Source organism: Fukomys damarensis, unplaced genomic scaffold (genome assembly GCF_012274545.1).
Source record: "Fukomys damarensis isolate Sample0158 unplaced genomic scaffold, DMR_v1.0_HiC HiC_scaffold_36, whole genome shotgun sequence".
Classification (NCBI taxonomy): domain Eukaryota; kingdom Metazoa; phylum Chordata; class Mammalia; order Rodentia; family Bathyergidae; genus Fukomys; species Fukomys damarensis.
In genome coordinates, this window is record NW_022900948.1 from 40,380,883 (window position 1) to 40,391,489 (window position 10,607).

General features: G+C 35.8%; 1 protein-coding gene across 3 annotated transcripts in view; it reads right to left on the minus strand.

Annotated features, from left to right (window-relative positions):
- Nucleotides 1–10,607, minus strand: part of Scai (suppressor of cancer cell invasion) — a 152,127-nt gene that overhangs the window by 71,114 nt on the left and 70,406 nt on the right. The window lies entirely within an intron of this gene.

Sequence of the window (10,607 nt, forward strand, 5' to 3'; positions counted from 1 at the left end):
GGTTGTTTTTTGTTTGTCGTTTTTTTTGTTTTTTTTTTTTTTTTTTTTTTTTTTTTGGAGACAGTCGCACTATGTTGCCCAGGCTGGCCTCAATCTCCTCAGCTCAAGTGATCCTTCTGCCTCAGCCTTCAGAGTAGCTGGGATTACAAGCATGTGCCAGTGTACTTGGCTCTAGTTACCTTCTGCTGTATAATAAACAACTTAGAAACTCAGTTACTAAAATCAAAAACCATTTACTAGCTAAAGATTTTGTGCATTAGCAGTTGAAGCTGTATGCTTCCACACTGTACTGAGCCACTCCTTACTCATGCAATCTGACAGCTAGGGGTTGACAGCCTCCCTCAAATGTCTAGCGGGTGCCTGTTTGTCCTTTTTCTTTTCAAGCCTTTATATTACGTTTGCTTCTTTCCCAGCAACCAGCAAATCTCATGGTCCAGCTGAGAGACCCACATGCAGGCAACTATTTGTAGGTATGGATATAGGATATAGGTACGGATATCCATATAGGTATAAAGGAAGAGAACTGTTTTCACAAACATTCTATCACAGATCTCCCCCTCCCGTTCGCATTCCTGTCCTCCTCCCCACTGCCACCTCCCCCGCCCCTACTACGGATTGAACCCAGAACCTTTGCACTGTGCTATATCTCCACCCATTTTTTTATTTTTTATTTTGAGACAGGGTCTTACTAAGTGGCTAAGTTGCCCAGGCTGAGCTTAAACTTCTGATCCTCCTACCTCAGCTTATCAGAGTGCCAAGTTTACAAATGAATACCATTGCACCCAGCTTTGTGGCTCATATTTTTCTAACTGCAGCAATTCACATTTATTTTCCATATGGACAAAAATTACCCATATTTTAGGAGTCACAAAAGCAAACATGACTTATATTTTATAAATTATATGTCTAATTTCATGCATGTAGAAAACTCTGACCAAAAACTGGACAGTTATGAATTATTTTCTCTTTCTGGAAAGATGGAGGTGCCTGTCTCTCATTTTTTTCTCACTTCTGGGTTTATAAGTTAATAAGTTTATAAGTTAAAAAGTTCCACATTATTTCTCCCTGTGTAGAAATCAAGCACCTTAAAGTATCACAATGAGACATTTTTCTTTTTCAATTCTGAAAATGACAATTTTGAAAACTGTTGGAAAACAAAAATACTATAAAGCACATAAATCAAGAAGTATAAATACATCTTGTTCTCTTTTTGCCTCCCCACAGTGCTGGGATTGAATCTAGGGCCTTATACATACCAGTCAAGCACTAAAACACTGAGCTACATATCTAGCTCTCCTTAATTGAGTCTCAGGAATAGCCACCATTATAAATGATTTTTCTATGTACATGAGTTTTTCCATTATTTTACTTAAGCCAGATCAAACTACAGTTCAAATAATTATTTGCAATATGCCCTTTTATTTATTTATTTATTTATTTATTTATTTATTTGGTACCAGGGATCGAACTCAAAATCTTGTACTTGTGAGGCAGGTGGCAGAACCACTGAGCTAAATCCCCTGGCCTGCAACATGCCTTTTTAAAATTAACATCAAGGCTGGGGATTTAACTCAGTGGTGCTGCCGACTGCCTTGCAAGCACAAGGTCCTGAGTTCGATCCCTGGTACTTAAATAAATAAATAAATAAATAAAACATCAAGTTGCTTAACCACATGTAAAATATCAATATGTACTATATACAGACTAGTGCATAATGAACCATCTCACTTAACCAATACTTTCCTTATGGACATTTATATTGTTTCCAATTTGTCCTTGTTATAAAAATGTTGCAATAAGCATCTTCATACAAGTAAATTTCAGAGGTCATGTGACACACAAAGAAAGATTTATCGCTATAAGGGGAATTAAAGATTGAAAAAGCTTTGCATTTCTGTACCACATGTTCTCCTGCCTAAAATTTTCACCCATGGCAAGAATGAGCTAGTAACTTCATTTTATTTATTTATTTTTTTATTTTTATTTTTTATTTTTGGTACCAGGAATTGAACTTGGGATCTTGTGCTTGCAAGGCAGGTGGAGGCACCACTGAGCTAAATCCCCAGGCACTAATTTCTTTTTTAAAACCACTTTCATTATCCTTATGATAAGCAGAAGTTGATTTCAGATTACAGAAGTAGGTTTAACTATAGATATTAGTTTCCATGTTTATTGCAAGTTTTCATCCTTTTGTTTCCATGGGTCTCTAGCGAAAGGCTGCATTGGGAAGATGTAATTAAATATTTTTAAACAGAGGTTGCTGATAGACTCTTTAGGTCTCCTACCAAGCAGCTGCTGTTAGGGAAGCTGCATTATTATATAAAAGCATTTGTCAGCACCATCAAATTTTTGACAACTGATATTTATTGGGTGCTTCTTTAAAGATAAAGTCTTTTTGCAAATTTTCAAGTATGCGTTGTGCCTGCAAGTTCCTTTGATTTCACAAAGTAACAAATTTAATAAATCTCAGTAAAACATGCTGTGCAAGGTAGAACACAAAAGTAGAACCAGTGTTTTATTGCATGTTTATGTCTTTTCAGTTGTCCAGTAAAAGTGTTACGGAGAAAAGAATTTTGTATAAAAACCAAAAAGTATATAAGAGGTGATCTAAAGTCTAAGACAATATTCCTAAGAGGAAGTGATAACATATAAGTAAGTATAATCTCATCTACAGCTCGACAATGTTGTCTAAATTTTTGGAATTATTTTATTCAAAAGAATTCAATACATCTGCCACTCCAGTCTAAAAAACTAGCTAACAAAGTCAGTAATTTCTTTTATAAAAGAGGGTTTTTTTAATTTCTTCAAGTTTAAGTCCTAAATTACTCTTTCAGCCAATGAGACATATAGAATAATATATAAACCATTATAATACAATTGTAGTCTAAAATTAACTAGGTACTTTATAAAGAGTTTTAGACACATTCTTTTATTCAGTGCTTGACTCTGGTTTTAAACTCTGAATATATCATTTGGTCATTATTACTGTCAGTAGAGATGGGAAATTAATGGTCCATAGAATTAAATTAAAGAGGGCCCTGTGAATTACCCAGTAAATTAAATGACCTTATATTTCACATTTTGCAAAGGTCCCTATGAAATAAATTGGCTGATCATATTGCTTTCTAAGGCTTTAGAGGCAAGTAGAAATATGACAGTAAACTTTTTAAAAAAATCCTCAGTGCTATCAATAGAAGCCAGGAAGGAGAATATGGAAGTAAGAAATGTGGCATCAATGATTAAACCCGATTCTCAGATATTTCAAATGTAAAGATGGGATGCCAAAACTCAAGCAGTTTCTTGCAAGTTCCTATAAATCACCCATCTTTGCTAAGCTGAATCTGCTCACTGATGCCTACCTGCACTTAAGTCCAAGTCCAGCAGATGCTTTTGAGTCCTTTTTAATTTAAATCAGCTTTCTTGATGGTTTCACTGTTGGCCACTTCCTTACCACCTTGCAGCTGTTCTCATACTCTTTCATTGGCTTTCTACACTTATTCTGATCCTTAAGAATTAGCTTCCCTGGGCTGGGGATTTAGCTCAGCAGTTCGGTGGCCTGCCTCGCAAGCCCAAGGACCCGAATTCGATTCCTGGTACCAAAAAAAAAAGCTTCCCTGGGCCAGGGATTTAGCTCAATGGTACCACCACCTGTCTTACAAGAGCAAGGTCCTGAGTTCAATCCCTGGTACCCCCCAAAAAACAATCTAGCTTCCCCAAGGTACATGTGAAAATATGTTGAGAAATACAGACACACATTCATACATAAAGAAAGTTGCTTGGGAACTGGGAATTGTAACCAGTAATTTTTAGAGCTATGATTCAAATTAGAAGATTCTAATTCCTAATCCAATGCTCTTTTCTTCTATAGGGAATAACAATCTAGATTTTCTAAATTAGTATTTTTCTTGTAGCTAATTCTGCTCCCCATATCTTAAGATGCTGAACTTCAACAAAGCTGTGTGAAAGGCCAAAAAGAGAGAGGCCACAGGAGAAACCAACATCTTGATTTTGGATTTCCAGTCTTTAGATTGTAAGGAAATCAATTTTTGTTATTTGAGCCTCCCCCAGTCTCCGCTTTTTTATAAGGGCCCTAGCAAATGAATGCAAATGATAAAGTGGTTCTCAAATTCCTCCCCTGAAAGGTAAGTGGCAACAAATTACTAGTGGGTAAAAGTCTTGCATACCATCAGCAGCTATATGGGAGGAGATGGAGGAAATATGCAGAGATGTGGTAGAAGAATAAGGAAGAAAACCCAGAAACAGCCCAGACAGATTCACCAGAAAGCAGTGTGGGCCATTTTGAGAACAGAAACAAAAACAGAAGAATTATGCCTGAGCCAGTAGCCACTAAAAATGTGGCTCATCTAAAATGAAATATACATAAGTGTAAAATATGCACTTTTTCCAATACTTACCATGAAAAAAAGAAAACAAAATGCCTTGATAATTTTTTTTATGTTGACTATATGCATACATTTTTTCCCCCTGTGGTGCTGAAGATGAAACCTGGGGCTTTGCACTTGCTGGGCACTTGCTCTTCTAACACATTGACTCAAATAAAATACATTATTAAAATTAATTTCACTTGTTTCTATTTTATGTTTCTTGAGATGGCTAGAAAATCTGATGCTACATTTGTGGCTCCCGTTAAATTTCTTTTGGCCAATGCTTCTCGGGGCAATCCAATCAAATCCAATCAAGATGTCTACTGCACTCTGGTGGCTGTCCATCTCAAATTCAAGTCTAATTCTTTTCTTTCTTTTTTTTAAAGACAGGGTCTTCTTAAACCACCCAGGGTGGGTTCAAACTTGTGATCCTCCTCCCTCAGCCTCCCAGAGAGATAGGATTGCAGGTGTGCACCACCACACCGGCTGCAAATCAAATCTTTTGAGTAGTAAGCCATGTAAAATGAGAGCATATTTCCTAGGCTTGAACAGGTAGTTTGGGGTATCATCTCTGAAATAGCTTATTACTAACTTGCCTCTAGGATAATCATTTTTTCAAGGAGGAAGAGATGAAAGAAAGAAGATGAAAGAACAAGAAGAAAAAAAGAGTAGAGAGGACCGGGTATTTAGCTCAGTGATTCCGCCACATGCCTCGCAAAAGCAAGGTCCCAAGTTCAATCTCCAGTATCCAAAAAAAAAAAAAAAAAAAAAAAAGAGTAGGAAAAAAAGCAGAGAAAGAGAAAAAGGGAACAATGAAACAAACTTAATTTCTCGGTTATCCTCATATTTAGAACAAGAGCATCCTAAAAATAGGCTTATAACAAAAGTATTGTAGCTTATTTCTTTCACAATTTGAATGTTAGAAGCACATTTAATTAAAAAATTTCTCTAATTGTTTTTGTCTAAGACCATTACACTTCATTTTAGTACAATTCCAAGGGTAGGGAAAAAAATCAGCCTTGACCTCCAAAGCTTGTGTTAGCTTTGTGTATTTTCTTCTCTAGAGTCTATCATTAGCGACTGGGAGGCCTCTACTTTTGCAAAGCACCGTAAGTTACAGATAGCACCGGTAGACACAGCTGCATTTCTCAAACTCTTCCAAGATGCTGCCTTATATAATCTCACCAAGTATTCCATTCTGCTTCAACAGTATTAGTCACCATGGCAACGAGAGCCCTGCAAGCATTTGGGCTTTTGATCATTTCCTGACAGTATTCAAAGCTTTTTCTAACATTATTCTCACTTCATTATGACTGCAACTATATGCAAGTGCTATTATAAGCAAAACACTATTCATTTCACCCATTTCTCACTCTCTGGACTGTTTTCTTGCACAGTGAAAGAAAAAAAGAGCTAATTTGTTATGCACATATTATGAAAAGGTATTTTCAATCAAGAAAAATATTCTGTTAAGATAATCACAGCTGGGAAAATGGAAGGCTCAGACAGCTCAGATGAATAACTCAATGTAAGGCAGAAAGATATATTTTCAAGAGTAAAAAGATAATTTATTATACCCCAAACTAGCCATTACACAGAAAATCTGAAACCTTTCCTGTATTGAAACACGTTTTGACTCTGCTCATAGTGAAAAAGTCAAGCTACAGGGAACATAAGCAGGTTTTTGAAGCTATACCTTCTGTTTCTTTACCTGAGTACAAGTCACACAGGTGTGTTTATAAAAGCCACATTTACGTGGACTTTTCTGCAATGACAGGCAGCAAGCAAAAAGAGGAAGAAAAAAGGAAAAATCTTAATGCTCACTTCATAAACTGAAGAAAGAAAGAAGACACAAAGGAAAGCTAGCAAAAAAGACAAGAACTAACAGTGAAAGGAACCTCCAGGGAAAGAAAGGGCCCAATCTTAAATGCAGACACAATTCCAGCTGGAATCCACTTCGGCCCCTTCTCTAAACTCCAGTGCTGGTCCTGACCACTTCTAATACATTTCATGTTCTCTACAAATACTGTGATTCCCGTTTTTATTCAGATCACCACAGATGCAGGACAGGGATAACAATAACAACAACTACAAAACCTTCATTGTTGCTTCAAAAGAAATGTTCAAAAACCTGTTGCTGAAACACCACCCAGACCTATCGCATCCCTAAACGTTCCTGTTTTAGAAGCCATAGATAAACCAAGGTTAATGATGTCCTCCATGTGCTTTGCTATGCGCAGTGTTTCCCTTTATTAATAAAAGCGAAGCAGTTGCACTTGTAATCTTATTGGTTGATTACAGTTTGATCCATTTGTACCCACCTTGTAATTTTGCCCTATAAAACATTCTCGGAGAAATGACTTTGGTGCGAACCCACTCAGGAACCCTCCTGTCTCTCAGGACTATTCATGTTCCCCAAATAAACCTTTCCTACTCCAAAAAAAAAAAAAAAAAAAAGTGTGGCTCCAAGCACAGCTGGGAAAATACAGCTGCAAAACGAAAACAATATTTCAAAAAGAAGTTAAAATATAATCCTTTAGTTAACAGATGCTTTTGGTATTATAAATTGTTGACATGGTGGGCAGCGAATACAGATGTACCTAAAAGTGATTTAAAAACTGTGGACTATGATACTCTAATGTATTCTGTTATAAAGTTGGATTGTGGACATAGCTGCACAACTACAAAAATACTACATTGTAAGCCAGGAGCAGCAGTGCAAACCTGTAATCCCAACACTCAGGAGGTTGAGAGGCAGCAGGACAGCCACAAATTTGAGGCCAGCCTGGGATATATAGTGAGATCCTGCCTCAAAACAACAACAACAAAAATACTAAACTGTTCTAGATGCACTGGCACATGCCTATAATCTCAGCAACAGGGAGACTGAGGCAGCTTGAATCACAAATTTGAATCACACCTAGGCAACTTAGTAAGACCTGTCTCAAAGTTTAAAAAAACAAAGAAACAATTAAATGGCTGGGGATGTATAGCTCAGTGCAAAGGCACTGGGTACAAACCCAAATACTGCAAAAACATATCTAAAAAATCAAAAGCAACAGTAAAAAAATCCTAAATTGTTTAATTATAAACTTTGAATGGCTAAAACTTACTGTGTTTAAATAAAGCTCTATAAAGCTGGAGAAAGAGGAGAGAGGATGATGGGGAGCGGGGAGAGCAAGAAGGAGGAGTATGAGCTGTTCTAACTACACTCATACTTTGAGTTTTAGAGCCCAGGTGCCAAAAATTACACAAGTGATTTTCATGAAAGCTTTTAAGTACTGTACTTTCCTACTCTTGAAGTCTATCATTCCTTTAACTTTGTATTTGCTTTCAATTCAAGAGGCACACAGAGTTAAGTGCATATGCAAAACCAGGCCATCTGTGAGTGGAAGGCTGCCTTTGGGCTTTTTTTATAATTTCAGAGACTCTTAGTTTTTTAATTTCCTGTACCCAACACAGAATGTGGTACACACTCAATGCCAGTTTCATGTTGACTAAATATGCCTGTATTATAATGAAGAATAAAAGAAAACAAGTATGCAAATATAAAAGGTTTTACAGCTGGGGATTTAGCTCATTGGTTTCACCACCTATCTTGAAAGTTCGAGGGCCAGAGTTCAATCCCTGGTACCAAAGAACAATAAGGTTTTAAACATTCTAGGAAAACAAAAGACTCAAAATCTAGGCCTCCAAGCAAACTTTTTGAATTATAACTGTAAAAAACAGTTCTGAAGAAATATATAAAATTAATCTACATGATGATTAAGATGCTAATAAAAAAATGGTGCCAGGTACCACAACAGCAACAGAGCTTTGCTGTTTTCTGGATATTATTCTTTTCTTTGTTTTTTTATTTGTTTTTTTAATGCAATGTGCTGAATGTCTATAATTTTGTTCAAATGACTGCAGAACCTGGAAAAGCTGTTGCTGATATTGATGCATAACGTACTGCTATTGTTTTTTTTATATAAATATAAATACACACACACACACACACACACACATACATATATAATTTGAATTTTTGGAAATTTTAATGGTGCTGTCAACTCTGGAAAAAGTTTCCCAATTTACTGTGTTGAGTTGGCATTGTCCAGAAATGGACAGCCATATTGGTCTAGAAATGTTAATTTTTTTATTTTATTTTATTTTTTTCCATTTGTACAGGGGTAACGCACTGTATTAAATATGTAAGGTCATATCTACATGGGTTTGATTACAGAAACTAATAAAGTATTCTCTAAATAATAAAAAAAAGAATAAGATAAGACTACAAGAACAAGAAGCAATTTAAATATGTTAAGGGACCATTTTCATCTTCAGAATTAAGGATTATTTTAATCTTACATCATCGCCTTTTCTCTTTTACTTTCCTTTATAGTTTTATTTTAGGATTCCCTATTCTTAATGTTCATACAGAGATTTCTTTAACTGAAATACCGAAAAGTTTTTCTGGTGTGAAAAACTATAATAGTACACAGTATCCTAATGAGATAATTAATAATGTGAAATAGTAAGTAAAGGGCTAAAGGTGTACAGAAAGTGGGAAGGGTGGGGGAAAAGTAATAAGGGAGAGGGAAAAAATATGAGAAAAGTGTTTGTAAATGGGGAGGGGAGAGGGGGTGAAGGGAGGTCAGGGACAGGGGGAAAAAATGAGAATCAAGACCTGTTATGTAAAGGTACAGGATCCCAATAATGAATGTAACTGTACTGTATACCTGGATTGTACCAATAAACTCAATAAAAAGAAAAAGAAATTAATCTACAAAGCAAAACTGATCAGAGCAGCAGAGTGTGAGACATAAGAACAATATCAAGAGAACCCATTTAGGGCCGGGGATTTAGCTCAGTGGTTCAGTGGCCTGCCTTGCAAGCACAAGGACCTGAGTTCAATCCCCAGTACCAAAAAAAAAAAAAAGAGAGAGAGAACCCATTTAACCAGAATTTACAAAATATTTATAATGAGCAAGACACTAGCTACAGTGGCAGAGGCACAGTGACAAACATGGTTCTCCTTGTGGAGGCATTTCATTTTACTGTACAGAATATCTGAATTCTTGCTTTTTTCCCTTTTTTTTTTTTTTTTGGATACCATGGATCAAATCAGAACCTTGAGCTTGGAAAGCAGGCAACAGCACCACTGAGCTAAATCCCCCACCCCATTCTTGCATTCTTCACCCATCACTGTATTGATTCTTAAAAAAATAATAACCTGAAAAAACTATGAGCATTATAAACAAAACTAAATAAATAGAGAGGGCAGCTATAGATAGGGTGGACAGAAGAGTCATCTGATAATCTTGTATTTCCTTTGAAACCGGAAACATTTCTTTTTTGGTACTGGGATCGAACTCAGGATCTTGTGCTTGGGAGGTAGGCAGTGGAACCACTGAGCTAAATCCCTGGCCCAAAATGCATTCTTTTTCTTCTAAGTTTTATATTATATCGTACACCCCCAGGTTTAAAAATGTACTGTCAGAGTTTATTTTTAAGACAGTTAATTTATCTTAAAAAAAATAGGGGCCAGGGATTCAGCTCAGTGGTTCCGCTGCCTGCCTCCCAAGCGCAAGGTACCAAGCTCCATCCCTGGTACAAAAAAAGAAAGAAAAGAAAAGAAAAAAGAATGTATTTCATCTACAAATAAACTATAAATGAAAATAACTATCTTTACTATCATTCACTACTATGTAAACTTTCAGAAATGAAATCTGTTTACCCTTAGTATTTTACCTAATGTATGATAGATTAAACCTCTTAAATACAACAAAATGGTACAAAATTATTTACCCATCACACATAAGAATATATAATCAAAAACACATTTTGACAAAAGCACACATGATCTAAGCTGCCAGTCTTCCCAGGACATATTCTACTCTAATAAAAAAACTGCCTACTACTTTATTCAACAGGAATATTAACCTAAAAAGAGAAAGACAAAATAAAAGAGACAAGTAAAGCAATGTACAAAACTGTGACAACAAGCTCTATATTCAATTACATTTGCATTCCTGGTCTTCTTGGACCTCCCTCAATATTCTAATATATAAAACCAAATATAACCTAGATATGGTGTAAAAATATATATATATAACAAAATTGCTCTTTCCAACCTGAATAAAACTATGTTTTCCTCCTCTCCTTTCCTACTGTTCTTACATCTAAAAATAAACAATGTCAAAAAAAGTAAAAAAAAAAAAAAAAAAAAAAAAAAAAAAA